The following is a 26,905-nucleotide window of genomic DNA, read 5'->3' on the forward strand; positions in this document are numbered from 1 at the left end:
TGCCACTATTATCAAGAGAATTATATACTATCTTTCAGATATGTTGAGGTGGAAGACAGTGTGAGAACTAGTCCCCTTAGCAGTTCAATGTGAAATCTTCATGTCAGATGGGAAATCATTTTCAGGAAGGCAACCTTTGAGAGAAATGTTAAAAACCATACCTTGCTATCTTGCCCAAAGCAAAGTTGATAGAATCAGGGTAAAAAAGTAAGGAAACTAAGGCAATCAGATTAAGACCCAGTGAACTGATAATACCCATTCAACTTCCTTTGGGTGTTCTTCATTCTGCAGAGGAAAAATAACAAAGCATGGATATTTCATCTAAAGTGCTTTGTCATTAAATTAAGACGTAAGAGAATTTATATTTTAAAAAAATGCTAAATTAAACATTAAAATTAAAAGAACTGTTTATTACCGAGAATATTACCTATTGTCTTCTGTTGAATTAAATAAGAGTTTCTATAAAGAAGATGGAAATTTACACGACCTCCACTATGAAATATGAATTTGAAGTTTAAACTGAATTGACATATACATTCTTCAGAAACTGCAAAAACCAAGCTGTCTCTTCCCTTCATGACATTAGACAGAAACAGTATCAGAAATAAGATTATCTGTTAAATTTTCATTTAACCAAATGTTTTATTCTGGTGACTTCAGAATATACACTTCTCAATGCATGAAAAGACTGCTTCTGAAAATATATTTTCTAATCGAGACTCACCTAAATCCTAAGAACGGAAGTACCTTTTGAAAATACTTGTTTTTCCATGTCCATTACAGAATGGCATGTAATCATCAACAAACACTTAAAGTCTGTACTTTGTGGAATAATCCATATTTTTTTAAAGAAGTCAGCTTTGTAGTTTGAGTATCTGAGTACTTGTGGATCTCTTAAGATTCTTCAGAGCCCTCAAAAACTGAATAATTGACTGATTTTTTTTATCCTTTCATATGCACTTGTTTTGAAGTATGCATTGCATAAAGGAATGGAAATAGAACTCCCAGTCTTTTCAGATATTCCAATACCATAATATTATTAATGGTGTGAAACTTCAGTTAAAGGTCAAGGAATCTTAGCTATTTCTTTTCTCCAAAGAAGAAAACTAACTACCTGGGTTAGGATCTAAGGAAGGAGATCATTCTCATGGGAAAATTATCCTGAGAAAAAAGGAAGTAAATATATTGGCACAGTGTTCTCTTTTTCCAGTACAATTTCATCTCTCTCAGTTAATGTTTCTTTTATCTGATTAATTAGTATATGTAATTCTCACCCTTTCAGTCTCCCTCATCTCATCGCCCTTACTCCCTCAGTCTCCCTTATTCATCTACACCTACCTATGTATACATCTACTCAATCCATCTATCTACTATTCACCTATCCAAACATCTTTCCATCTACCCTTTGCTTTGTTGCTCAAAATACATGAAGTAAGAAAGAGGAGAGAATGCATATGTATCAATATGTTTGCCTGTCTGTGTGTCTCTACCTATCCATCAGTCATATAAGACTCATGGATATAAATATATGTAGATACACATTTTGGATACTCACAAATATATTTGGCCCTTTACTTTGTATTACTTGTTTATAATTATATCATTTTCTCTTCCTGTTTCCTGCGAGTAGCAACAAGAACAGGTGTGTTGTTTTAACCTAGTATATTTAAAAGTGTAGTCGGGAGGAAAAACAGATAATAAAAGAAGTGCAAGAGGGGCGCCTGGGTGGCTCAGTGGGTTAGGCCGCTGCCTTCGGCTCAGGTCATGATCTCAGGGTCCTGGGATCGAGTCCCGCATCGGGCTCTCTGCTCAGCAGGGAGCCTGCTTCCCTCTCTCTCTCTCTGCCTGCCTCTCCATCTACTTGTGATTTCTCTCTGTCAAATAAATAAATAAAATCTTTAAAAAAAAAAAAAAAAAAAAGAAGTGCAAGAATTTCTAGAAAAGTTTTGAGTGTCTTTGCTGTGAAGTCTTTTCTTAAAAATTAATTTAGTAACATGAGCGCTAGGATTGTTGCAATAGAACTAAGAGAGTGTAGTAAAGTATTTAAGAGTAGGGCAAACACCATATACTAGCTCTGTACTTCAGGCAAGTCATTTAATCCTTTTGTCCTTAGTTCTGTTGTCTATGAAAGACGGATAATAACGGCAAATCTTTCATAGGGCTGTTGTGAGGACTGAATGTCCTAATATTTATAAAGAGCTTTGAACAGCAGTTGCCACAAAATAAACACCCTATGCATAAGCTGTTACTTATTGTCTGAATACCCTTATAGAAATGAAAGTTCATGAGAGCAAGAGATTTGCTTTTATGTTAATTGCTATTTCCAAGCAATAAGAACAATGCCGAAAAGACTGAAGGTATTCGATAAGTCTTGTTTTGAAGACAAGTATGGTGTTCTAGTTAAAAACAGTGATCATGAAGACAGACTACCTGCACTAAAATCTGGGCTGCAATATTTACTAGCTATTTGACTTGTGCAATGTAGTTAATTAACTCTCTTCTTTAGTCATTAGATCTGTAAAATGGAAATGTGATAGTTAGCTTTGTGGGTCAGCTTGATAGAATCACAGGTGGTTGCCCAGATGTTTGGCCAAACATTATTTAGGGATATGTCTATGAGAATGTTTCCAGATGAGATTAGCATTTGAATAGGTAGAACGAATAAAGCAGATTGCTCTTTCCAATGTGGGTGGGCCTCATCCAATCAGTTGAGGGGCTGGATAGAGCAAAATCAGATGAAGAGAGAATTTGTGCACTCTGCCTGACAGTTAGAGCTGGAACATTAGTCTTCTCTTGCACTCAGACCAGGATTTATACCATTGGTTCTCCTGGCTCCTAGGTCTTTGGACTCAGAGCAAAACTACACTACCAGTTTTCTTGGTCTTCTAGCTTACAGATGACTGATCATGGAAATTCTAATATTCCGTAATAGCATGAGCCAGGGAGATATAGAGAGAGAGAGCAAGAAAGAAAGAGAGAGAGATCCGTATACATAAATATAGTATTTCTTTGGTTGATTCTGTTTCTCTGGAGAGAAATTAATATAAGGTTAATGATAAGAATCCCAAATTCATACAGTTATTGGGAGGATTCAGTGAATTATAACATCTGTAAAGCCCTGGCACATAATGTCATTGCTAAGACATCACCTGATACTAAGAGAAATCACTGACATGTAAATAGACTGTGCTCCCTAGAGCTACACAACACAGCAGCACTCATGAGGGCTATATAAATGTTAACTACTAATGCTACTGTTGATAACCAGAAGTAAAGTTAATAAATATTTTATGGCCTAAATGATGCTGTTATAAGCCAACCGTAAAGCATGTTTTATAAATTATTTACATAACTGTATTACTCCCCCAAACACAGCTGGGCTATCTTCCTGCCTTGTTTGAGCCTCTGAATTTTAGTTCATAGTGCCTATTGATTTCTCCCCCTAAAAGAGATTGCCTTTTTTTTTTTTTTTTAAAGCTTTGACTTTCTTTTGGATCTATATTTTCCCCTTGTTTCCATATTCCCATGATGCCTTGATACTTTCCTAACCTACAAAAGTTGAATAGCTTCTTGCTATGGTATTTTCACAATGCATTCAATATGAGTGAGTATACTTTCCTACTGTCTTAGTGATTTTTCATGTCATATCCTCCATAGCCTGCCACTGAATAGAAAAGTAATATTAACTTTATAATTTTACCTTGGGTCTATCTGTATTATTACATAAGCTGTGAGCTTTGTTTTTAGATGCAGTTTAGAGTAGATGGTAATGTAAATACTAATCTCCATTTCATCCCTGTTTAGAAATATCAGCATTCCCTTGAATAAGCAAATTAGGTACATGTTTTCCCATGGATATTGGCAAAATAATGAGTTTATTTCTTGGTTGGTCAATTTAAAAAATAATAATAATAATTAACTTGATTATTAGAACTCAGCACAGGGGCACCTGTGTGGCTCAGTCTATTAAGCATCTGCCTTTGGCTCAGGTCATGATCCCAGGGTCTTAGGATTGAGCCCTGAGTCAGATTCCCTGCTCACTGGGAAGTCTACTTCCCCCTTTGCCCCTCTACCTGCTTGTGCTCTCTTTCTCTCTCTGTCAAATAAATAAATAAAATCTTGAAAAAAAAAGAAAAAAAAGAACTCAACACAAAACATGATCCTACATCTGATTTGATTTTTTCTGGACCTGGTAGGGGGTAAATACTCTGGGTGTGCCATGACAAAAATAACTGCCATCCAGGGGCACCTGGGTGGCTCAGTGGGTTAAGGGTCTGCCTTCAGCTCAGGTCATGATCCCAGGGTCCTGGGATCGAGCCCCTCATTAGGATCTTGGATCAGCAGGGAGCCTGCTTCCCTTCCTTTCTCTCTGCCTGCCTCTCTATCTGCTTGTGATTTCTGTCTGTCAAATAAATAAATAAAATCTTTTTTTAAAAAATTGCCATCTATACAAATAAGGATTATTATAGGAAATTTCATTACAGACCATCAATTTATACCAAAGTTGAAATTTAGGGAAAAAATATCTGGTAAATACCTTGATTGACTCTATTCAAAAGGAAAAGATTGGTTGACTAGCTTTTTCCTGTCATGCTGATTCATTCTTTCAACAGTGTCTATTATATTTATTATTTACCAGGTACTTGCAAACCATCAGAAAAAGAAAAAAAAAAAATCCCATTCTTACAAAGTTTGCAATTTAGTCTATGAAAACAAATAAAAAATAGTTATACGTGTTAAAAGGTGATAAATGGTAAAAAGAAGAAGAAGAAGAAGAAAATGGACAAGTTGGAGGGTATGGGAATGCCCATTTAAAGAGAGGAACTTGCCTTTTAATGGTGAGGATAGACTGAGATGGTTATATTTGAACAGTGACCTGAAGGAGGGTAAGTGTTAGAGCCATGTAGATAGTTAGAAGAGAATATTTCAAAGAGAAAACTGGAACATCCAGTGTAAAGTTTCTACCTCAGAAGGCTCACAGACAAATATGCGCAGAACAACAAAAGAAGGCAGTGTGGCTGAACCCTGAAGAAGCAGCAAGGAAGGGAGGATGAGGTCAAGGAAGGTGTAGATCAGCGAGGGCGTTTTAGACCTTTGTAACACCTATTTCAAAAGAGTGAGAAAGTACTATAATGAGTCTTGTAGAGTGACAGATTAGCTGACTCTCATTTTAATAGGATTGATCTAGTCTAACTAGAATAGTTTGAGGGTAGGCAATGAAGTGAGATAACGAGTGGAAATGAGTTTAAAGCATATTATTAGTTAAAGCTATGTAAGAAATCACAGTATCTTTGCACCAAAGTGATAACAGTAGTTTTAGGGAACAATCGTCTTATTATGGGTGTATAGTAAGGATGGGGCTTATAAGATTTCCTGGTAAATTGATAGAGATAAGAATGACTCTCATTGGCCTGGGGGAGTGAAAGGATAGAATAGAATTATGAGAATGAGAATATTATATAGATTTGTTTATTCAACCTCCCATATACATAAATTCATAAATAAATACATAAATAAATACATAAATTCATATCCCCCTCAGTGCCATGTTATGTGTGGAATGTTAGTATTGGAGACTTTGCTACTGTAGGTAATAAGTTTCAGAAAAATAATCAAAATCTAAAATTCATGCATATACTTTGATGATTTTCTAGTTTGGAATGCTATTATTGACCCAGTCAATTGTGGAAGGAACAGCATTGCTGGTGGAATCAGTTTTTTGAGAAGTAAATCTGTATTATATTAATTTTGACTTGAATCAATATCTTTGTAGATAGGGTTGTCCTAATCAGGAGACAGAGATCTGTGGGGAGATGTTTATTAAAAGAGTACTTGAGAATAAGCCAGATAAGCTATAAAATCTTATTTTCAACTCCTCAAAGAATTAAAGACACAAAATTACATGGCCAAATTCCAGAAAAAGATGAATCCTTCCCAGAATAAAAAAAACCCCATGACTGTTTTTATCCCTAAAGGCCCTGCTGTGGAAGGAGGCAGTCTGCTTTAAAAAGGAACAAGGAGAAATCAACACAATTTTTAACAAGTTATTAGTGGTCTTGTGGGTTGGAGTGAGGGTTAGAATTCCAAGAACTCTCCATCACAAAGGAGGGTCTCCATCAGGAAGCAATTCTGTAACATTCACAGAGGGCCTCCACCCAGGGCGTGACAGAGATAAGAGCTAAGGAAGCCTACTCCTTGGCCTACAGGCGTTTCACCTGTTGCATTGTTACAGCCGCCTGGGGGCATAGCAGCCCAGTGGAGAAAGATATTCAGAGGCTCAAAAAGCTGGGATGGTAAAAAGAACGCTTCAACAACCCATAAAACCCAGACACCCACCCCAACTACAGATTACATTGGCTCCGGCCTTCACATAGCCAGACAGACGAATGGAAGGAGAAGCAGGCCTTTTCTGGGTGTGTGTGTGTATGCGTGTGTGTTTGAGTGTATGTATTTATAAAACAAGTTATGACTTATTTCAAAACTGCAAAAATGAGAATGAATCCTTAGAGTCAGAAAATGCAGAGATTGAAAGTGAGGTTCAAAAGCTTCATCAGAATCTTAATGACTGAACTGTATTAAGAACTGAGAAAACAAACTAATTAACAACAATAAAAAAAACTGCTCTCCCAGAAAACTCATTGTAGAGGAAAGAAATAGTTTTGAGGGAGGAATAATAATGTTGCAAAGCAGAGATATGAACCAGAACCCTTAAGAATTGAATACCTACAAAAAACAAACAAACAAACAAACAAAAAAACCAGAGCTTAAAAATAACCAAACAAGAATTAATTTGTTCCTTAAAAATCTGCATCATTGCCCCTGATAAGAAAATGTATGATATGTGGTTGATGATAGCACAGGCTGGTCTGAAAATTTATTTATGAGGACTTAAGAAAAAGATCGCGCATAGCAGACCAAAATTAACTAAAGTGGATGTTACGTTTGAAACTTTAGAGAGGTAATGCAATTTTGGCATTTGGCAAAAGCCCAAGAGAACCAGGAAATCCTTTGAGTTCATAAGGAACGTATCCAGTGGAAAGGAGTTATATAGATCCAGATCTATGTTCCCTGTTGACACTTCGACTTCTGCTGTTGTCGCTCTGCATGGCAGGAAAGTTCACTCTTTTTTTTGGCCTCTGATAATCAACCTAGACCAGCAAGACTCATAATCTGTTACATGCCTTCTGTCCATAGAATAGACGGCCCAGTATTCTTTAAAATGGAATTCAGTGGAAAAAAGTCTTCAGAAATGTATTGTGTTCTCCACAACTGTTCTCCAGGAAGCTTATGAAGTACTCCTCTCCCTGACCCATTACTTTCTACAGAAGGATTTTCTTGGACAACCCCATTCCTTACTAGCATTGAGAAATGTCTGTCCACCAAGAAGTTTCCCTGTCATCCTTCCAAACCCAGGATTCTTCTTGTAAAGCCACTTTCTGAAAGAAGAAATGAGTCTTTGTTGGGCTGAAATCTTCAAATAAATATTCTGAAGATCCAGAATCTGAGCAAGAAATGTTTCTCTCAACTTAAAAGAGGTCAGTCTGTCTAAAGACTTCTTCTGATGGAGAAGCCTTGAGCCACAAATAGGCCTGTCACATCACTTTTCTTAAATCATTTTGCATTCTCTTTCTTTCAACAGCTATGAATTAGGCAATTATACATTCCATAGCATTTTAATTCTTAGGATAGAACTTTATCATTAGTGGTGAATTATTACAATTATATCAATGAACTACTTCCACTTTATTGGACTCTCTAAGTTGTGTGAGTATGGTATTGTGATGTCATTAAATAACAATGGCATAAGTTATAATGGGTATTTTGCACGAGTGGTTGAGCAACTGGATGGATTTTAAACTTTATTAAAAGACCATTTCTGTTTCTTTACAATTCATAATTGTGAAAGTTGTTTGAATGTTACCTAAGTACCTTCTTTTTGTTTAAAGAAATAAAACCTTTCTTTTAAAATGGACATGGGACCTTTTAAAAATGCTATATGGAAAAGCAATTATTTATTCTTTTAGTGAAATGACTTAAAAGAGGTCAGTCTGTCAAGAGGTTTGCCTGTGTGTATCAAAAACCTGATAGGGAGGCCTTGAGCCAGAAATAGGTCTGTCATATCCAGAGGTCTCTGCTTCCTTTGGGAAAACTGAAAATGTAGGCAGTCATAGTTGCATGTTTCCTTCTCCACCTTCTTTGAGAACAAAGAAGGCGTGTATCCATTCTCTTGCTTCTTGTTTTATTTCTGTTTTCATTCTGTGTAAGACCTTCAGCTCCAATTTCTCTGCTCAGTTTCAGTGTACTGATTTGCATCATAAGGTAGCCAGTGTGAGATGATAAATTTTCAAGTCCTATCAGGGACCGCTTATAACACACAGAGATGGACAAGAGAGAGAAGCAAGAACCAAGGACACAGATCCTTCTCATTTTAGTTCATTGTAATCAGTTCAAATTGAAGTTTCACACTGTGGCTTTGTGTGATAAATAAATAAATAAATAAACTTTCATGGTTACCATGGACTACATAGAGAAGTTTTTATTAATTATATAGATCACATCAGACTGAGGCTTTAAATTTCTTATGTTTGCTCCTTACAGCATAGATATATCTTTTAGGAGGGAGGGAGGAGGTGGAATGGACTATCTGTCTCTCACAAGAGAACAGAGACGGGTGTTTCCGACCCGCAGAATGGAAACTGGAAACCCTGTCTCAACCCAGCTCCTCAAGAAGATTATGGTTCCTTCTGAAGGGAGAAGAAATCAACAAAGGGATGAACAAACATGTGAGCAAAGAGAAGAACAGACGACAAAGAAAGGGTTTGGGTGAACATAAGGAGCTGTTCACTCTTCCAAGGAAACAGAATATGGTGGCTTCTGAATTGAATAAAATGTTTGTGTGCAGTGTTATATTTCTTCTAAATCAAATAGTATTCCTAGAAAGTATGGATATATTTGTAAATGCTTTGTGTAAACGTAAGACTGTTCATTAATAAAATTGAAATTGGGAAGAATTTAAGGAAAAAACTTGAAAATAATGTTCTTACGTCTAAAAGATAAAGAAAATAGTAAGCTTTTTACAAAACATGTAAAAGAGTTGGATGAACTCTTGCATTTTGATTGAAATCACGGTTAAACTATGTAAAAAAATGTCAGGGACATTTTTCTACATTATATATCATGAGGTAATTTTAATTCAAACCTAAAAAGACAGATTTTATCTGTTGCTTTGGGGAAGTTACCCAATTTCTTGTGGTCTCCTTTTTGATATGGAAAGTAAAGAAGGGTGCCTGGGTGGCTCAGTGGGTTAAGCCTCCACCTTCAGCTCAGGTCGTGATCTCAGGGTCCTAGGATCAAGCCCCACATTGGGCTCTCTGCTCAGTGGGGAGCCTGCTTCCCCCTCTGTCTGGCTGCCTCTCTGCCTACTTGTGCTCTCTCTCTCTGTCTCAAATAAATAAATAAAAACCTTTTTAAAAAAAGTTTAAGAAAAAAGAAAAGTAAAGATAATATTAAAAGTTGTTGAAAAAAAAAGTTGCCAATACACAGCTAATATCGTACTCTATGGTAAAAAGTTGGAAGCCTTTCCTCTAAGATTAGGAAGAAGACAGGGATGCCCATTCTCACCACTTCTATTCAACATAGTATTGGAAGTTCTAACCAGGGGAATTAGGGAATAAACATAAATAAATGGCATCCAAATTGGAAAAGAGGAGGTAAACTGTTACTAATATGCAGATAACAAAATGCTGAATGTAGAAAACCCTAAAGACTCCATCAAAAAACTCCAAATAAATTCAGTAAAGTTGCAGGGTACAAAATCAATACACAAAAACTCTTGTGTTTGTAAACACTAATAATATACTATCAGAGGGAGAAATAGAGAAAACAATATCATTTACACTTGCATCAAAAAGAACAAAATATCCAGAGGCTTCGGTGGTCCAGTCAGTTAAGTACAGGATTCTTGATTTCAGCTCAGGTCATGATCTCAGGATTGTAAAGTCACGCCCTGCATGAGACTCCACACTCAACAGAGTCTGCCTGAGGTTCAATCTCTCCCTCTCCCTCTGACCAGCTCCAACTTGGGTGCTCCCTCTCTTTAAGTGAATATTTTATTCACTTACCATTTTTATTTAATATTTATTTAATATTTATTATTTAATATTTATTCATTATATTTAATTATATTTACTATTTAGTTAATAATAATAAATTGTTTATTTAATATTTAGTATTTTTATTCACTTATCATTTTATTCACTTATTCATTTATCCCACTGAGCAGGGAGACTGATGTGGGGATTGGTCCCAGGACCCTGGGATCATGGCCTGAGCCAAAGGCAGACGGTTAATGACTGAGCCACCCAGGCGCCTCTGAATATAAACTTTAAAAAAAAGAATAAGGGAAGCCAGGGTGTCTCAGTCAGTTAGGTGTCTGCTTTTGGCTCAGGTCATGATCCCTGGGTTCTGGGATCGAGTTCTGCATCAGGCTCCTTGTTCATCAGGAGCCTTCTTCTCCCTCTGCCTGCTGCTCCCCCTGCTTGTGCTCTCTCTATATAAATCTGACAAAAAAATAATAAAATCTTTCTAAAAAAGAATACAATATCTAGGCATGAATTTAACCATTAGGAAAAGGGTTTTGCACCTTTGTACCCAAAGACCTGTATATTGAAAACTATAAGACACTAATGAAATAAATTAAAGAAGGCACAAATAAATGGAAAGTGTTCCATGCTCATGGATTAGAAGAATCAATATTGTCAAAATATCCATACTACCCAAAGCAATCTACAGATTCAGTGCAATCCTTATCAAAATTCCAATGGCATTTTCCAAAGAAATAAAATAATTCTAAAATTTGCATGAAACTAAAAAAAAAAAAACCTTTAATAGCCAAATCAATCCTGAGAAAGAAGAACAAATCTAGAGGCATCATGCTCCCTGATTTCAAACTTGAATACAAAGGTATAGTAATTAAAACACTATGGCATTTGAATAAATATAGACTCTGAAAAACAGTCTGAGGGGTTTGAAGTGGCGGGGGGGTGGGAGGTTGGGGTACCAGGTGGTGGGTATTATAGAGGGCACAGCTTGCATGGAGCACTGGGTGTGGTGAAAAAATAATGAATACTGTTTTTCTGAAAATAAATAAATTGGGAAAAAAAAATATATAGATAGATTATTGGAACAGAATAGAGAATCCAGAAATAAACCCTTGCAGATATGATCAATTAATTCATGACGAAGGAGCCGAGAATATATCAGGGCTAAAGGACAGTTTCTTCAATAAACTGTCTGGAAAAACTGGACAGCCACGTACAAAAGAAAGAAACCGATCACTACCTTACACCAAGATAATAATGCATTTAAAACATTTTACCGAATTAAGACAGTATAAAATTTAAGGTATAAATGAGTTGTAAGCCTTATTAAATATTAGGTAAACTACTGGGGAAAATATTCCTCATTATGAGTAGACCATTAAGGTTATTTTTCTTACTGAAACAGGTTATTGGAAGAATTTGAATATTTATTTTATTTGACATGAAACAAAATATTTTATAGATTTTGTAGGGATTTGTACTATTTACACAAACAACTATAAGGAATGGTCAGAAAGAGAGCTGTCATCATTTGGTGAGGCTTTTTAGCATGATTGTACTATTTTTCTAGAAGATTTATTATAGCACTTATGTGTCAATTATTATGAAGGAATATTACAATTTGCGGATAATTTAGATCCCCAAGTCCTATTAATTGCTAAAATATATAGATAAAAGTACTCAGTGTTCATTAAATGTAGATTTTTATTTATTTCTCTTTTATTAAACAATCTAAACAAATGTTTAGTTAATGACTAAGCAAAGTCAGGCAACATAAGTTAAAAATCTAGATTTCAGAAGTCCATACATATAAGTAAATCTATAGCAATCTGTTATTTAACAGGTCCAGAAAGAACTGCCAGACCGAAAATGATTCCTCAAATAGCAATGCATAGAATTTGAAATTCTGTTTTCTGGAGAAATCTTATTGCATTAATTTTTTTAAAAAGATTTTATTTATCTGACAGAGAGAGATCACAAGTAGACAGAGAGGCAGGCAGAGAGAAAGGGAAGCAGGCTCCCCGCTGAGGAGAGAGCCTGATGCGGGACTCGATCCTAGGACCCTGAGATCATGACCTGAGCCGAAGGCAGAGGCTTTAACCCACTGAGCCACCCAGGCGCCCCAACATTAATTTTTTTTAAATAGCTCCAATTAGTGAGAAAATGCCATATTAATTCATTACATTTGTCATTTAGCAATTATTGAATATCTGTGATGTTCTAAACATAAAAATGACATGATTTCTGTCCTTGAGTTCACAGCACTAGGAAAATAGACATTCACAGAAAGTCTGCAGTAAGATGCAAACTCCTTTCATTGTAGTCTCAAGAAGAGAGTGACCAACATCACTGTAGGATTTACAGAGCTTCTAACAGAGTGGCACACGATGAGAGTTTTGTCTAGGAAAATGGAGCACATGTTCAAAAGCACTGAAGCATGAAAATTTACATGAAATGTGTTTGCAAACGTCAGATATTTCAGCGTGGCTGAGGCATAGAATTCTTGGTGGGAGAAAAACATGTGGCTAAAAACTTTATTTAACCAGGGACGCCTGGGTTGCTCAGTTGGTTAAGTGGCTGCCTTCGGCTCAGGTCATGAGCCCAGAGTCCTGGGATCAAGTCCCACATCAGGCTCCTTGCTTGGCGGGGAGCCTGCTTCTCCCTCTGCCTCTGCCTGCCACTGTGTCTGCCTGTGCTCACTCGCTCTCTCTCCCTGACAAATAAATAAATAAAATCTTTAAAAATAAATAAATAAATAAAGACTTTATTTAACCAAATAGACATTGAGAAACTAATAAAGGGATCTGAGTTGAGAGTGATCTGATCAGATTTGCATTTTCAGACTTTATTGTGGCAATATGTTACCACATTCACTTATCTAATTGGCCAGAAGGAACGATAGACATTATTTATATAGGGCTATACTGAAAAGACAAACAGTAGTTGTGAGAAGAAGAATATTACTCAGAGACTGGATGCTTGGAGTACAAAGAGAGCTCCCAAAGTTTTAACAAGAAAATGCCAGAAATATCTGCCCTTAATTCATGATCTTTCCTGAAGGTCGTTGTTATATTCTATTGTGTCACAAAAGAGTAGTTTCCAATGTTACTCCCCCTCTCTCCACTCCAGATTCCCAGTGAACTTTCCAACCTTCTTCTGGGCTTCACTATATGGTTCCTCTTTGGAATTTGTGAATTAACATTCCCGGTTTTTCAGTAGTAATGGAAAGACTATGAAAGTCCATATCGTCTAGTAATTTTTTTTTTACACAAATTTTAAATGCTTTAAGGCTGAGAGAAAAAAAATGAGTCACTAGGGGAATATACCTAGCCAAATCCCCAATTTTCTAACTTGAATTTAACTTTTAAAACTTTTCCATTGGTCTTTGAATAAAGTGTAACTATTGTGAAATAAAAAAAAAAAAAAAGGGAATCAACAAGCAAACAAATGAACAGAGAAAAACATTATTTTACTTAGCAAAATATGACACGAATAAAAAGCCATGCATTACTGCAGGTAATAGAAATCATGAAGAAAAAAAGTGAATAGGTTTAAAAACTAAATCCAGATGATGATGTTTTGAGTAGGAAAGAAGAACATGGGAATTACTGGTGACTTATATCAACACAAAAGCTACCAAACAATCTTCATGGATACAAGCAAAAACATTTAGTGAAAGAGTTTGCATAGTTTCAGATATATTAATATGGTATCATCAAGTTCAGAGAATTTTCAAGGTCTAGGGAGTATAAAGAATGATCTTTTATATATACAAAATGATGTAATATAATTAGTTTGATACTAGCTTTAAAGAAAACTATTTTGATTTTAAAGTCAAGGAAACTGTCCAGAATATTTTCCCAATCAGCATCTGGTATTTGCTTATTTAACACTTAGTTCTCAAATTACTGTTTTAAATAGATTATTCATTTCACATACTTCATACTGCATATTTTTGTTAAAATAATATTGTTTTTACAAACTGACATCAAATTTAACTAAGATGGATGTAGCTAAATATGGCTAATGAATTATTTGCAAAACAAAAGCTTAAATAAGTACTGAATTAGTTAAAATTATTCAGAAGTGTGCTTGAAGTAATTTTAAAAGGAAAAAATTATTTGTTGAAATTACTGGTAGAGCAAATCCATTGATGGGTAACAGCTAGCAACAATTTTACTCAGCTAGAGAGTATCTACAAATGACTACTTTTCTCTAAAAATTACTATCTACTCCACTCCCATTTGTAAGATCTGGGTGATGATGCCAAGGAGCTGGGCAAACAAATTGAGGAAAAGGGGAATGAGAAAAGAACTGGTATTTAGAGAAGAGAATATAAAGATATCAAAAGATGCTTAAATCACAAGGAGAGGTTGAATAAAAGCAAGATACTGGTTGGACTTTGGGAAAAGAAACATTCTTATATAGCTCTGGCAATATTATATTAGCATGAGTGTTGAATATAGATCCTTCCAGTTCATGGTAATCATGTGTATTCCTGCTATAAAAACTAAACAAACCAAGCAGAGAAGTAGGATTAGATGGCTCTTACAGACAAGGGTGATATTCTCTTATTGGTCATTCTAAACTGTATCATCCCTAACAACACTTTCTATGATTTGTGGTTTATATCCTTTTGATTCTAATGTATTTACTCATATAGTTCTCATTATCAAGGATGTCCCTTCATTTCTGTGTGTGTGATACCTATTTACAATTACAGCTAATATGTTCTTTTGTCACTAATTCACATTTTATATAATTTTTACACATATTCTTTATCCCTCAGCTAGATGGTCAACTCTTTGAGCCCCAGAAATTAATCTTAAACTAATTAGTATGAAATTTCTTTCTAATGTAGGACTTTATGTAAATTTATAATCTGTTGATGCAGTTTGAATAAATCATTACTCCCACCGAAAATATTATTGAGGATTATTATGTAAAACATGCTAGTAGGCACTGATGAAAATGAAAAATATGCAAATCTTTTAACAAAAACTTACACAACACCTCTTGCCTGCCAACAGGGTACAAGACACTGGGGATACCAGTGTGCACCAAAATGAACACGGTCTCATTTTTATTCTAACGATCAGAAAGATGTTAAATAATCATACTAGTTAATATGTAATTAGAAATTGAGGTAAGAGCTCTGAAGAAAAGAAGCACAGTTATTTCGCATAGTTTTGAATTTTGTATTTTCCAGCCAAAGAAAATACTCATTCAAAACCAGGAGAATTTTTTGTTTGCTTGTATGTTTTTTCTCCTGATTTTACACTACATACATTTCTCCAGAGATTATCTTTTCTACCACATGAGAGAACCATATCCACTTCCTGTGAACCCAGATGGACCTGAAGCCTAAGTGGACCTAACAGTATGGTTTTGACTGTGACAGGGTGTCCTGGATCCTCCTCCTCTGCTTTAATTTTTCTGAGGTTGAATACTACCCAAGAAATACTCAGCTCCAGGGTCGTAGATGAGCATCCTGAACATTCTTAGGCTCAGCTGAGGCGAGCCACAGCCTACCAAGAAGCAATACATGCTGCCTTTCAGCTGGAGGTGTTTGAAGATTTTCAGTTTACTGTTTGGTCATCTCATCTCTAAGGAGGGCCGTTTTCACGATTGAGAACATGAGTTCTTGATGTTGCAGGCACGAAACTTGCTCGTAAACATTTAAGTTACACTAACAACAGAAAAGTCACTGTAGCTAACCATCTGCTTTAGAAGTCAGCTTAAGCATGTGGGCATTCACCTGCGCAGGCAAGAGCATGCTGGCCCAGAACTGACACTCTTCATAGTTCCCCAAAGATCTTTCCCTTTGCTTGGCTGACTCTGCAAGTCCTGGAAAGTGCAGCCAGACTCAAATACAAGAAATCAAGGGAACACTTTGCTTCCTCCTGCCTTTGCTGCCGTTCGCATTTTGCCACCCGGCTTTGAGGGTTAGAGGGACGAAATCTATTGCTCGTCAGGCAGTGCTTGCACAAATGAAAGATAAATTTTTCTTCTAGATAGGACAGATCAGTGAGACTCATAAAATATTAATGATGAAAGCTTTGGGAATTCGATATATCCCTGACCATAGGTTTCTCTTGACAGCGAAGCTCAGTCACTTCAACCTATTACTTTTTTCTGTAAGAACCCCATCAAGAATGATATGAAGGGAAAAGAATACATGATTTAAGATTCAGATGAGCATAGATTTTTTTGAGAAAGGTAATTTTTCTGTCTTTCATTTTCTCTCATGTTTTGTGTTCCTTATCTGCTGTAAGTTTCACTGAATGATGTCACCTGGTTGATTTGATTCTCGAAGCAGCTCCCATGCTCATGAAGAAAATTGCTTGACAATGATACCAAAAGTACATATTTATTATTATCAGTTAACCTACAATATAGTAATACCTGACATTTATGTGACTGAAGCAATTTATTTATCCAAAAATTAGGGATGTCTTGAATGTGTATTCAAATAGATATCATTAACAAAGGACTTTGTATTTTTCAGAATACAGTCAACATACAGATATTTTTCATCTGCTGAGATTTTGTTATCCTGAAAAATGCTTCCATTGGTATTACAAATTTCTAATTTTTTTTAAGGTTACTATCTCTTTGCAGAATGCTTAGTCAATTAGCATTACTTTGAGGTATTTCCAACATATGTTTTCACTTTACACAGAAACAAACTTTGCATTTATAAAATTTAAGGATAATAGAAATTTATTATTATTTTTATTATGACAGTGTAAATAATTATATTATATATTGATAAATGTATATTTACATATTATAGATTTAAATATCTATAATATTAAATATCTGAATATTTGAAGCTTGAATATTGGAAATTGTTGAAAATAATAAAATAATTCCATCAACTATTTTTTTAATTCTTTGAAATTTCTGTGCTAATATAATGATTTGTAACATGATTCATAATATTTATCACATTAAAAAACAGGAATATATAAAATTAGCTATCATTTATAATAATGCCTTAGAAAGAAGATAATCACCCCCAAATGAAAGTAAATACAACTAAAGCCTATATATTATAATTTAAGTTACACTGAAAATGCCATCTAGTATGTTAAATATCAAATAGGATAAATTTTTATATTAATAATCTTATTTTTTGTCAAAATAGTATTTATAAAAAGAAAATGTATGACTTAATACAATCAGAGAAAATTTTCTTTGCTTAGTTACCTTTCACCTAATTGAATATTTTGTTTCATGTACAGGACACCCTTATAATATTTTTCCTCAGTATAGATAAGCAATTATCAACCAAATATAATCTTTAAAAGCTACTAATGAGCCCAGAACTTGTGCTTTCTGTGTATGTTTAAGTTTCCAGTTGGTGATATGCATACAAGGATAAACCAGCAATTTCCAGTGTTAATCAGCCTTTCAGAAAATTCATCAACTTATTGTAAAAAAAAAAAAAAAATCAGATCTGTTAAAACCTATCTTGAACTAGAAATTCGTATCACTAGGGGAGTCAGAAGGCATAGTTCATTCCAAAACATTATCAGCCATCCTGGTCTTGAAGGATATTATAAAATTCTAAAATCAATATAGCTCATTCATGATCACCTTATCGTCTGATTACCACTTTTAGCATCTGGACTCCCTTCATCAATGTGTTCCATCCATAAGTTTAAAAAACATGAAGTCCATAGTCTAAATGCCCTGCTGTAACCAAAGACCAAATGCTTGCTAGAATTTACTTACTGTTTTTATAGCCTTCTGCAGACCAAATTTCTTGGAATTGATAGTGAGGCCTCTTTAAATACTACCTCCTTTCTGCCCAACCCTAACAATTAAGTGATAATACTTCCATATTGAGAAATGAGTTTATTGGAAATAAAAACCTCAAGAAGACTACTACCATTTTAATAGATCAATCTCCAATCGCAGCTATTCTTGCTGTAATCAGAAGCTACAGAATTAAAAATGGAGGAAAAATACAGAAATCTCAGCGCGGGTGAGGTTGTTGTTGACCAAGTACCTGATCAAAGCATGTCTAAGTAGAGGTGAAAAAAGCTGATGGAGATATCAGAGGAGATAACAAAGGAATTTGTGCTTTGAGAGTATATGAATTTTAAAACTCCAGAAAACAATAATATTGTTTCCTTGGAAATACCTAAATAACCCAGAGAAGTGCTGATTTTTTTAAAATATAAATACATATTTAAGTATAGTCAAGAAAAGTAAACAACATAACAGCATATTTATTCCTCAAACTATCTGTGCTCAAAGAATACCCACATGACTTCAAATACATTATCTTTAGGGTCTTTTCTCCATGTTACTCATTTTTAAATTTTTTTTTATTTAAATTCAATTAGTCAACACATAGTGCATCATTAGTTTTTGATATAATGTTCAATGATTCATTAGTGTATAACACCATGATGCTCATCATATCATGTGCCCTTCTTAATGCCCATCATCCAGTTACCCTATCATTTTTTTTTAAATAAACATATAATGTATTATTAGCCCTAGGGGTACAGGTCTGTGAATTGCCAGCTTTACATACTTCACAGCACTCACCATAGCACATACCCTCCCCAATGTCCACCCCACCACCCTCTCCGTACACCCCTCCCCCCGGCCACCCTCAATTTGTTTTGTGACATTAAGAGTCTCTTTTGGTTTGTCTCCCTCCCAGTCCCACCTTCTTTGATTTTTTCTTTTCCTACCCCCCTACCCCCCCCATTGCATCTCCACTTCCTCATATCAGGGAGATCATATAATAGTTGTCTTTCTCTGATTGACTTATTTCGCTAAGCATAATACCTTCTAGTTCCATCCACTTCGTTGCAAATGGCAAGACTTCATTTCTTTTGATGGCTGCAATATATATATATACTTCTTCTTTATCCATTCATCTGTTGGTGGACATCTAGGTTCTTTCCATAGTTTGGCTATTGTGGACATTGCTGCTATAAACATTCCAGTGCACGTGCCCCTTCAGATCACTACATTTGTATCTTTGCAATTGCTGGGTCATAGGGTAGCTCTATTTCCAACTTTTTGAGGAAACTCCGTGCTGTTTTCCAGAGTGGTTGCACCAGCTCGCATTCCCGCCAACAGTGTGGGAGGGTTCCCCTTTCTCCACATCCTTGCCAGCATCTGTCATTTCCTGACTTGTTAATTTTAGCCATTCTGACTGGCATGAGGTGGTATCTCATTGTGGCTTTGTATTTCCCTGATGCCCAGTGATCTGGAGCACTTTTTCATGTGTCTGTTAGTCATCTGGATGTCTTCTTTGCAGAAATGTCTGTTCATATCCTCTGCCCATTTCTCTTTTTCTTTTTAAAGAATCTTTTTTTTTTTTTTTTAAGATTTTATTTATTTATTTGACAGACAGAGATCACAAGTAGGCAGAGAGGCAGGCAGAGAGAGAGAGGAGAGAGGAGGGAGCAGGCTCCCTGCTGAGCAGAGAGCCTAATATGGGGCTAGATCCCAGGACCCTGGAATCATGACCTGAGCTGAAAGCAGAGGCTTTAACCCACTGAGCCACCCAGGCGCCCCCTCTGCCCATTTCTTGATTGGATTATTTGTTCTTTGGGTGTTGTGTTTGCTAAGCTCTTTATAGATTTTGGATACTAGCCCTTTATCTGATGTGTTGTTTGCAAATATCTTCTCCCATTCTGTCAGTTGTCTTTTGGTTTTGTTAACTGTTTCCTTTGCTGTTCAAAAGCTTTTGATCTTGATGAAGTCCCAATAGTTTTTTGCCCTTGCTTCCCTTGCCTTTGGCATTGTTCCTAGGAAAAAGCTGCTGCGGCAGAGGTCGAGGAGGTTGCTGCCTGAGTTCTCCTCAAGGATTTTGATGGATTCCTTTCTCGCATTGAGGTCCTTCATCTATTTTGAGTCTGTTTTCATGTGTGGTGTAAGGAAATGGTCCAATTTCATTTTTCTGCATGTGGCTGTCCAATTTTCCCATCACCATTTGTTAAAGAGGCTGTCTTTTTTCCATTGGGCATTCTTTCCTTTGTCGAAGATTAGTTGACCATAAAATTGAGGGTCTATTTCTGGGCTCCCTCTTCTGTTCCACTGATCTATGTGTCTGTTTTTGTGCCAGTACCATGCTGTCTTGATGATGACAGCTTTGTAATAGAGCTTGAAGTCTGGAATTGTGATGCCATCAACTTTGGCTTTCTTTTTCAATATCCCTTTGGCTATTTGAGATCTTTTCTGGTTCCATATAAATTTTAAGATTATTTGTTCCATTTCTTTGGAAAAAAATGGGAGTCAATCCCATTTACAACTGCACCCAAAACTATAAGATACCTAGGAATAACCTAACCAAAGAGGCAAAGAATCTATACTCAGAAAACTATAAAATACTCATGAAAGAAATTGAGGAAGACACAAAGAAATGGAAAAATGTTCCATGCTCATGGATTGGAAGAACAAATATTGTGAAAATGTCTATGCTATCCATGTTACTCATTTTCTTATAACTAGTTTTCTTCTGAATATCCTTGTTACATGGTATGGCAGATATGCTATAGGAAACTGTGTTCCAGGCAATGAGTTTGTAATTTTGTAGCAGAAACAATCTCTTGAATGTTGTTTAAGTCTTTATATATGATGGAAAAATCAGTAATAGACATTTGTAACAAACTAGCCTATGTACTTTTTAGATGAAGGAAAACTAACTAATATGGACTGAAGTTATTTCCAAAGGGCAAAAATCCTGTGCTTAAATGGAATATTATAAAATATAACCAATTTGTTTACTGCCATGAAAAATATCAAGGGTAATGTTAAAAGATAAATAAATGTATATATCTTTATATTATATAATATATACTTCAAACATTTGACAACTTTTAAATAATTTTACTTCATATAAAGGGATAGTCTGTGATATACATATACGAAATGTTAAAATTTGTATATTTTCTGTTAGTTTGGATAACTTAATAAATACAAGCATAATGAAACTGCATGGGAAATAACAAATTGTCTATAATGCTTTTTATTTTACTTTTACTAATAATAAAATAGAGGCTTGTATTAGTAATACTGGACTTTCTTTTTTCCAGTGTATCAACATTTTCTGTACAGGACAGATTCTGACAGCTTCTTTCTTAAGGTGAGATTGGGTATCTGTCATTCACAGTAGAATTCAGAGAAGCTACAAATAGTTCATATATTGTCAAAGGTATTTCATAAAGTCAAATCATTTTGGGGTAGCTATTCATGCCTAAATTGAAGATATTTCCTCATTAATTAAAAGCAATTTCTGTTTTTTCAATAATACTACTTTCACAGTAAACACTAGAGGATATTTATTGGAAATTTCTGAGTTTATCAAAGCATGTAGCTTGATGTTTTGATTTAAACTTGGAAATATATTGATTCTTGAAGAAAATCCAGGTCATAGAACAAAATTAAAATATCCTAATACAACTAATAAAACTAAGGTATCTTTTGGAGTGTGTATGCACACACATGCAGATATAGGCAGGTTAGTATCTTTTTTCTTTTTAAATTTCATTCAGAATTTTTATATTACAATAAACGTTACCATATTATGGGATATAATATAAAATCCACATCTTTTTTTTTTTAAGATAAAACACAGGACTCCATAAAATACTAAAGTTTCAGGTTTTTGAGAATATCAAGGTCACTCTCCCACACTTACATAGAAGAGTTTAGAGGATCTGACTTCTTCTTCTTTTTTTTCTTTTAACTTATTTTTTATTTTCAGCATAACAGGTTAGTATCTTTAACTCTTACTCAAAATACAAGTATATTAGAATACTTTAATTCTCATGAGTCATCCAGATTTTTGTGTTAACATTTTATATATTTTGGCTCTATTATTTCAAAAGTTGAAATTATTATATTATAAATTAATATTATGTCCTAATTACTCACATATTTATCACTTATTTTTCAACATCCCTTCTTAGCAGAACTTCCACTTTATCTCTCTGCTTGAAGTATGTTCTTCGGTTTTCCTCTAGAGAACAAAAGTCTGGTTATTTTCCTTTTTTGTCTAAAAATATTTGCATTTTGCTCTCATTCTAGAAAATTAATATTCCCGGGCTGTGAGTCTAAATTGTCAGTAATTTTTCTGACACCATCTAAGACTTTATCCCATGGTTTTCTGGATTCTATTTATTAATGGAAAGTTAACTGCCTAGTTGCATATAATTTGCTATTTTTCCTTAGCTGCTTTTAAAATCTTCTCTTGATCTTTGGTGGTCTGAAGCTAGTTATGATGTGTCTAGGTACAGTTTTTTTTTTTAAAGATTTTATTTATTTATTTGAGAGAAAGAAAGAGAGAAAGCAAAAGCAGAGCAAGGGGTAAAAGGACAGCTCCCCACTGAGTGGGGAGCCCAACACAGGGCATGATACCAGGACCCGGAGGGCATGATACCACCACCCCAAGGCCATGACCTGAGCTGAAGTCAGTCACTTAACCAACCAAGACACCCAGGCGCCCCAGTTCAATTTTTTAATATCACACTTTAGATTTATTGGCCTTCCTGAATTTGAGAATAGATGTTTTTCAGCAATTCTTAAATTACTCCATCATTATCCTCCTTTAAAGGGGCCTTTTCCATTTTTCTCTATCCTTTATGTCCCTTAATTGTTTTCCAATCATCTCCTAGTTTCTTAATGCAACCTTCTTTGAATCTATATCCAGTTCACTGCGATAATCTGCATTTGTGATTCCTTTTAAATTAATCTCTTTTTATTCTTTTAATTTTTATAACTTTGTTGTCAATAAATTCCATTAGCATGTTTTACAGATTTAAGTCTCTTCTTTCCTTTTCTAATGTTCAAGCCAAACCTCTAATTTTGTGATTCTGATTGTACTCTCTTTTGTTTCTGCTTGTATTCAGTTGTAAAATCCTATTTTACTATGTGTTTTTATTTTTGAGTATAATCTCACACATGTGGAATATTATCAAAGGGAATTCTTTAAGGCTAGATCTGGAGTTCCATTCTTAAAGTACTTGTTTTTACCAATCCCCAGCATGGGGCAAGGAGGCTATCAAGTCAAGACCATGTTTAAGCTAAATGCTCTGCTTTCAGTTTTTAATTGAACAAATAGCATGGTTTTGCAATTCAGACCTTTGATGAGGACTAACTCGTTATGAATTCTCTTTTTTTCCTCTCCAGCCAGCACCAACGACAAAATTTCCTTTCAGAATCACTCTCTCCATAGGGTTCACTTCTCATTTAATGGAAAAGAGGGGCTTCAGTTATGCTTTCCACTCTCTTCCTCATGAAGCAGTCAAAAGGGAAAATCAAGCTTTCTAATAATTGCTACAAGTTCTTATATTAAAAGTTGGCTTTGGAGATTACTTACCTCTTAGGGTTTCTGCTTTTACCTTTATATTAGTCTTTAGATATATATTTTTTCACGTCAGATCAAAGATTCTTAAAATATATACATATGTGTTATACATAATTTTGTTTAAATTGTATTTATTTTTTCATGAAAGTTTACTCTGGCTGTAGAGATCCAATATACTGGCTTGAAGAAGAAAATCAAGTGTTAATTGATTTTCTATAGAGATGGTTCTATAGAGATGCTAATATTTCTTTACACTTTGCAGTGTATAAAAGGTAATACTTAGCAGAAAAAAAAAGTCTGCTAAAACTTTAATTCAAAGTAATTTCCTACCTAGTCTTCAACCTTTTTCTTCCATCTTCTGATATGCTTCTGTTATTTCTCTCTCTTGTCTGATGCAAGGACTTTAACACATTAATCTCGCTAAATTATTAAGCCCTGTCACCAGAGAAAATGAGTATGGTTTTTGTTTGATTCTGCCTTTGCAGAAAATAAAAAGCGTAATTTGTGTTTCTCTTCTAAACTTTTAGACTCTTCAAATGCACAATATTAATCTTATAGCCTTTGAGATTCTTGTAATTATCATTAATGCTTACTGTTTAACCAAGTGGGAGGTTCATAAAATGCCCATTCAGGCTCTCTAATGAAGTTACCCATATGGTTGTTGGAAAAGGGAGCTAAAAATGGCAGCACATGTACACAAGGCTTTTCTTCTTTTTATTTAGATTGAAGATGTATGTATATAAAGCAGCTGTTGATCTGTTGATGACACTTCCTGGTGTAAACATTTTAAAAATTTCTGTTTGCTACCTTTGGAGCCTGGCACTTTCATACTGGTTTAAATCAGCCAAATTTATTTGTAGAAAATAGCATTATAATGTTTATGTGTTATTTTTTTTTTTTTAAGTAAGATCTTTTTTTTTTTTTTAAACTTTAAACTATACCACATATTCTTTTTCTGTTTTTTGTGGGTTTTTTTTTTTAAAGATGTGAAAATGCCATTACAAAAACATTCAGTTTATAACTTTTGAGGGAGGGAGGAAGAGATTTTCAAACCAAATTTCAGTCCATCAGTACCAAGTTCAATTTCATAAGCTGTTGTATTTTTTTTTATTTTTATTTTTTACAATGGTGTCCAATAACAATTAGAATTCAAAATAATCTATGTTTTCCCAAATACATGTAGCATATGTGGTTCATTTTTCCTTTTAATAAATTGAGGGTTAGGGCTCCTTAATTACATTTTCTACTTCCTGCATTTCCATTACAGGTTCCTGTGGCTGACCCAAAGTGCTAATAACAAAATACAAAGCAGAACAAGCTATGCTATTCAAATACAGTGGGATTAGCCAGCTTCATGGGAGATATTTTAGGGAGCTGTATTGTAGTATGAAATACCAGCATATAGAAAAATTTAGCCCTTCCTAATTCTATCATCACAGCAGATATGTGATGCCATGTTTCTGATCAACATGGACTCCTCAGGAGCTAAGTAGTCATCTTCTTGCTTTTGATTTTATTTCTTTATATAACATTCACAGTAGTGAGATATTTTCAGTTCAAAATGTCTTAATTTTGATCTTAGAATAATAAAATTTATGAGCAACTTCACCTTCCCAAGTGCATCATTATCACAACTCCAGTCAGATTCTTCAACCTTCAACCTCAAGCTAAATTGTGAAAAACCTTATGGACACTCTGTTAGTTAAAATTCCTAGTTTCTAAGTTTCCATGTTCCATAGAAGTTATTGCTTTGAATAAAATCAGGAAGTAAATATTTGCTTACAGATTAGATAAATCAAAATTAATCAGTATTCTTGACTGTGTATTGGAAAAGGAGTAAGCCTATTTTGCAAGTTTAAAATAAGGCAAAAGAATGGCTCAGCAATATTACTAAAAATAGTGAAAGCATACCCATGCTGTATGGACTTAAAGGCTTTATAAGTACACAACGTGCTAGAGGAATCATGTCATGAGGGACAAAGAACAGTGATTTTTACTTAAAGAACAACTTCTGTTCTTATAATGGAGAAATGCCACAGAACTAAAAATGTAACCTTTTCTATATGGTTTGTGCACCTCTAGCAAGCTAGGGTGGGCCTGTCCTATCGCAATGAGGGTCCCAGGAGGGAGAGTTGAAGCATGAAGGACCTATTGATTTTTAAGCTTAGAATTGCACACTATCAATTCTAGAGCATTCTTTTTTGCCAAAATATATAAAAGTCAACAGCATTCAGGTGTAGGAAACAGATTCCATCTTCTAATGGAAGACACTACAAAGTCATATTGAAGAAGGGGTACCTACAAGGAAGGGTGAAGATTTGTGACATTTTGTTAGCCCATCAACTATAGCATCCTAGATTCTGAACAAAAGTATAAGGTAAAAGTAATTCATTGTCTACCTTTCAGTTGATTTAACTCTGTTGTATATATTACAGAAATCTGTAAGGACATATATATAGAAGTAACAGTGCTGTCTTCTAAAATTCATTAGTGTTTTTGTCTTTACCCTGCAAATGCTTGGTTGCAACCAGTGTCTCAAATACAACAGACCTAAGAGATGGGTTCATACTTAATGAAATACATATGATATTGAAATTAAGGACAACTTTGCATATTTCTTAATAATAATTTCTTAACAACTATATGTGCATATATATGCATAATCAGAAAAATCTCTCACTATAGCCAAGTAATACTAACCATACCATGGGTATGCCATCAAAAATTCACTTTTGCAAAGACCAGAAATAACCAAAATACACAATCTGAGCACATTTCTTCCTTATAGGCAGACAAATATAGAAATCAGAATACCTTTTTCTGATTATCAAAAATACAATAGATTATATGAGTAAAGGTCTAATGACATTAAGCCAAGAGAGGCCTATATGATAATTGTATTTCTCTTTTCTAACAGAATGGAAAATGCTTAAAGTGAACTGCATCTCTCTCCACCTCAAAGATAACCATACCATTAAGGATAAAAACAGCCCCCATCTTTTTCAGCTTGAGGTCCCTTTCTGGATCAGATGCTGCATACTCAGCTGGTCTAGAATCATATAGGTAAATGTGTGATGCTGTTCCATATTAAAATATAACAAATTGTGGGGGAGGGAAAATTGCATGAAACTGGAGAACATTCCCCATCTTAATGGAATTGGCTACTACTTAGGTCTAGCCAGTTGTTGCCATGTAGAAATGAAAGTCCTTTATTACTGTGTACTCTAATTTAAAAATAAGTCTAGATATTCATTTAAAATTTTCTTTTGTCTATTGTATGGACCAAGTCAATTCTGTTGGAACCCAGATTCTCCCTTAGGTGGCTATTATTGTGAAACCTACATCAAATGAACAGTGCAGATGATGCCATGAAGTTCTTGGTTTTTGGCCTTGTTTCAATTGATATAGTGCTTTGTATTTATGTTCATACATATTGATATTAATTTATGAATATTGATATTCA

The 26,905-nt window shown here is 34.7% G+C and overlaps 1 protein-coding gene across 9 annotated transcripts in view; it reads left to right on the forward strand.

The window, feature by feature from the left end:
- MGAT4C (MGAT4 family member C) overlaps positions 1-26,905 on the forward strand; it is a 710,876-nt gene that overhangs the window by 645,064 nt on the left and 38,907 nt on the right. For 6 of the 9 annotated variants that reach the window (XM_044228891.1, XM_044228890.1, XM_044228888.1 and 3 more), the window contains one exon: positions 21,170-21,219. The exons of 2 other annotated variants lie outside the window; for them this stretch is intronic. The gene's annotated coding sequence lies outside the window, so the exon portion shown is untranslated. Of the gene's footprint in view, positions 1-21,169; positions 21,220-26,419; positions 26,506-26,905 lie in introns of those variants that run through there. One more of the 9 variants, XM_044228895.1, reaches the window with a different exon arrangement.

The sequence above is a fragment of the Neovison vison genome, chromosome 12 (assembly GCF_020171115.1).
Source record: "Neovison vison isolate M4711 chromosome 12, ASM_NN_V1, whole genome shotgun sequence".
Taxonomy (NCBI): Eukaryota; Metazoa; Chordata; class Mammalia; order Carnivora; family Mustelidae; genus Neogale; species Neogale vison.